The sequence below is a fragment of the Spea bombifrons genome, chromosome 4 (assembly GCF_027358695.1).
Source record: "Spea bombifrons isolate aSpeBom1 chromosome 4, aSpeBom1.2.pri, whole genome shotgun sequence".
Lineage (NCBI taxonomy): Eukaryota > Metazoa > Chordata > Amphibia > Anura > Pelobatidae > Spea > Spea bombifrons.
Genome location: NC_071090.1, coordinates 33,596,543 through 33,601,769, shown reverse-complemented (window position 1 = coordinate 33,601,769; position 5,227 = coordinate 33,596,543).

Sequence of the window (5,227 nt, the reverse complement as noted above, 5' to 3'; positions counted from 1 at the left end):
TGCGTCTGTCTGACCGTTTGCCATCTGAGTCTTGTGATCAGCTTAAACCCGGAACATTACTGACAGAGCATGCAACCTCATGACATCAATGTCACCATTATTGATACATTAAACTGTCATTAGTTTATACAGTTCAATTATTAATATTCTTCTTAAAACTTTGCTTTCTTTAGTTTGTCGTCTCAATTATTTATGAAACATATCTCATTTATCTCAGGAAACTGCATTAATCAGGATTTGGTCTTGTTATAGTCATATTATTGCAATACAGAATGCAACAGTTCTGAGGTTCAGAGTAACTAAATCTATAACCGAAGATCAAAAGAATGTCATGTCCTTTCTCAGAAGAAAGGGGCTTATTAACAAAAATAAATTTCGCTCGAGTTAAGGGTTATTGTGATTTAAGCACTTGCAAAATCCAATTTGTGTGGCAACCCTCAAATTCACAAAGAAAAAAGATGCAAGTGGATTCAAATGCTTTCAAGTCCTATGACTTAAAAAAGCAAGAAAGACTTGTATTTGATTTGGAGCAAGAACTTGCTAGTCATCGTGGGAGTGCTTGTGCATAGCTCTCAATTGCTGTCAAATGCTTGTAAGCAACCATGTGTGCATGTTTCCATGCAAGTGCTTGTTCATGGCTCTCAACTGCTGTCAAGAGCTTTCACGTCAACATGTGAGTGCTACCAAGTCACCATGCAAGTGCCTGCAAGTTGGTTTTTATGAAAACCAGATGCCAATGTAAAACCAATTAGGGCTCAAAACAGGTGTTCAGCAAGGCCCTGTCTATGATCCATTTACCTAAAAACACTAAGAAATTGTATCAGTGGTAGATACTTAAAACAAGTTGCGATAGAGGCTCTGTCATGAACAGAGCAGAGAGGAGAACAAGCCGTAGGAAAGCGGCAAAAGGTTGGCAATGGAAAGCATAAGGCCAAGACACCTAGAATAGAACCTACAGGTTTACAGGACATCTGTAGGGTTTGCCTAGGAAGAATGCATAGTGCGGGCCTACAAGATGTGCCAGCACTGGATCATCTCGTTTTGTTCCACTTGAAGGAGTATATCCCAAAACAGGAAAGCAGGGAAGTATTTGGATGGCAGAGGCTGTGAAGACAGCCAGCAGGTACATCCCCTCAGAGATGGCAGCTAAGAATATTTTAAATAATTATGTGTGTATATGTAATTTTAAACACATGATTTAAAACAAAATATGTGTTGCCTATGTTCATGTGCTTTTATGTGTTGCACAAGTGATCATTGATCTGGATTTATATTGCACACGTATACGTTACTTGTATGGATTGCAGAATTATGCATCTGTGTGTCCAGTTTAAAAAGCCACCAAGGTGGCAGATGTATTTGAGTTTATTCCAAAACAGAGCATGCATCACTTCCAAGACTCCTTGTTCTTATTTTCGCTGAATATAGTACTTAATGACTTTGGATGTATGTTTGGGGTCATGCGGCAGAATAAATATAAAACCAGATGGTATCGCATGATGGATAAGTATCTGCCTGTATGTCACAGTGTCGAGGAGACCATTAACTCTAGCCAAATTCCCAACTACATTTGAAGAAAAGCAGCCCCCAACTTGCAAGGAACCTCCACCATGCTTCACTGTTGCTTACAAACACTCATTCTTGTACTGCTCTCCAGCCCTTCAGCACTGTCTTCTGCTAATTTTCAAACTTTGACTCATCAATCCAGGGCACCTGCTGCCCCAGTTCCTGGGTTTTTGTGAATCGCTTAGCCTTGTTGATGGCACTGCTGGACATCTTCCAATTTGCAAAGGGAACTAAGTATTTTGTGTCTTTCACCTGCTGCACCTTCTGACAACCACTATTATTCTTGACAATGTCCTTAACAATGCCCATTTCTTTGTGCTTCTTCAAAAGAGCTTGTACAGAACATCTGGTAACCCCTGTCTGTCTTGCAGGGGAGACCTTGCTGATGCAGTATAACTACCTTGTGTCTTGTTGCTGTGCTCAGTCTTGCCATGCTGTATGAATTTTGATAAGATGCCCTTCATTGGTTGATGCCAGGGGAGCTCCCTGCCATCGACCAATAGAGTCGCTCTTATGGACATTCAACCCCCGACGACGAAACTTGGCCTGGGGAGATGATTGGCTTTGGGCGCCCTGCCAATAGAGTCACTTTGTAAGAGTGACTCTATTGGCAGGGGCCTCCTCTAGCATCAATCATTGAAGGGCAGCCACTCTTTATTGGTTGATGCCAGAGGAGGCCGATGGCAGCGACCAATAGAGTCACTCTTATGGTCCTTTAACTCCTGGTGCGATCCTACGGATTCCCATTTCTGTTAACCTCTGCGATGCTACGTAGACAAGTTAGGCTAGAGGCAGTGACTTGTATGGAGGGAAGGGATTCTTCATGGTGTGCTCTTCATCTTTGTGTACGTTTACTGGTCACCGAATATTGAATATTCGGTTTGAACAATGAAAATGCAACATTCCTGTCTCTTTTAATGTCCTCCAGAATATGAATGCACAAGTCTAGTAAATAGTACTCCAGGCCTTTATAGTAATTCAAATGAAAAATCTGTTTTAAAAGATCGTATATTTTTCTCAAGGCTCAGGATGTGAATAGAGCATACAAACCATGTTTATTAAATACTGCATGCTATACATTTTTGCTATTAAATAATAAAATGAAACTATGGAAATGTATATATGTGATCATAGGAAATTCATTCTTAAACAATCTTAAAGATACAATCTTAGAAGAAAAGGCATCAGCTTCTGAATATATTGATGTTACTTCTGTGGTAGCAGCTAAAAAGTCTCTGTAGTGTTCACCTTGTAACGTCTTCTGTCGTTACAATAATTGATAGGAACAGATGAGTCACATAATCCTCTCTCTTGCAAGAAGCATTACCATAATGAGGAGTGATAACTGTAGACCGCTGCTGGAGACTGGCCAGTGACCTGCAGTACAGAATTACCTGCATTCAGCGCCACCAGTATACCCTGGGCTGGAAATGCGTTAGTAGTTTACCACACCGAAAGAACAGAGATTACAAAATCTATCTTTGGGCTCTCGGTTATACTATGCCAATTACTATGCCATTTACATGATTATTGCACTGCCTGCATTATATTATGTCTGGTGACTTTTTTATTGGATTACCCTCTGTAATGTTTACCTAGACACATTTGTGATCCGTACTTGTACATTTGTGTGGGTATTTGTTAGAGAGAGATAGACAGAAAAGATAGAAAGAAAATGATATAAATGCAGGTTTTGGGATTCTGCTGAGATTAAGAATATATATGAACAACACACCAAAAAATACATTATTTAAAAATCACATGGATGAAAAGGGAGGATGCTATGCCAGTTTTTGGAGTGTATCCCATAATAATTTTAATTTACAGAAACATAGGTGATGAGCCCTGCTCAATGAGCTTGCAATCTAGAAGACCCATCTCCAGATGGATATATATTCCGGAGAGAGTTCAGAGAAGGGCTACTAAAGGTTCTCAACATGTCTGGTTTGGAAGAGAGAAGAGAGATGGAATGCGATAGAAACATTTCAACAGCATACAGGGATTCATTAAGTACAAGAGGGAAATATGTTTCGAAGAAGGAGTAATGGACTATGACAAAAGTTCATAGTAAAAAAAAAATAGGTGTGATCCCGCAGTAAAAGTAAGGCTGTTCGCACAAAGTGCGAGCACCAAAAGAAAAACTGTGACTGAAGTAAGGGATGATGATGGGAGTGACTATTTATGAATGAATGTACAGTCGTGTGAAAAAGAAAGTACACCCTCTTTGAATTCTATAATTTTATATATCAGCGCATAATAACAATCATCTGTTCCTTGGTAGGTCTAAAAATTAAGGCAAATACAACCTCAGATGAACAACAACACGTGATGTATTATACAGATTCATAATCTAATACACAAAAATGAAGCCATGTGTGAAAACCCCTTACTGCTTCCATAGGAATGCTAAAGAGCAGACAGGTGCTGCTTATCAAATGTCCCTGATTAATTGATCTTCAGCAAGTGTGGCCACGTCTATAAAAGCTGAAGTTGTAGCAGGTTGCTGGAGCTGGAGCATTTGGCGGTGTGTTAACACAATACCAAGGAGGAAAGACATCAGCAATGATGGGAAGATTTATACGGCCATACATTTCCAAACAATTTGAAGTCCATCATTTTACTTTGAGAAAGATGCAGTATGTATGTTAGTTAGAATGAGAGCATGCCCCCCAACTGTCCCGATTTTGGGTCGCTGAGTGTGTTGAGTAAGGGTACGTGTATGTTAGTGTGAGTTTGTGTAAGTGTATTACAAATACCTTTTTTTTTACAATGAAAAAATATATTTAAAAATATATATATTGTGTTAGTGTATTCCTAAACAGCACGGTGTGCAACAATGTTTGAGCTAAAGCTTAGAAGGTTCTGCAAAACTGTTATCCTATGGAAGTTATTTCTAATTTGGCTGGGCCAGTATGTGTCAGCAAATGGCACAGCATCAGGTGAAGGAAAGCCAACATGAAATCACTGTTCCCATCCGACAGTGAGACTTCATTCTCCTTTTCAGACATACGCAAGGAACTGTGTGTGCAAAGGGTGGGTCATCTTGGTTTGTGTGCAGTCTCTGAGAAAGAAGGCCAGGATCCAGCTCAGCTTCAGCTCAGTTTATGCTGTGCTAAAACAGACTTCTATGTAACCACCTCTTAACCTCTAAACATACTTGTGTGAAGTGGATTAGGTAAAATCGGAGAACACCTTGCTCGTATATGGATGATTTCCTATTTAGTTTGTTAATTAGAGAACAAATATGAGCCAAGAATTCATCTAATATATGATTAATTATTTCAAGGATCTTAATGTCCATTCAATCCCTTAGGGGCTAGCCAGGTGCCTTTCAAAAATTAGCTTTCTAAAAAAAAATAGTTATCTCAATGGCCCACGCAGAGCCAGAAATGGAAGCTTCAAAAGTAAGCATGCATAGAGAGTGTTAGAGTGAGGCTATTGCGCCAAATAATTATGTATGTGAAATGTCTTATCTTATAGATACAATGTTTTCCTCCTTCATTCTTCCTTAATCTGCCATCTGCACTGGATCTAGGATCATTGGCAATGGTCTGCAGCCTTTAACGTGATTGGGTAGTGGATTAAATGCATGTCATGTGACCATTTAAAATGATCAGGGTAATCCTCATTTCACCTTCACTATTAGAGGAATAATGCTTGC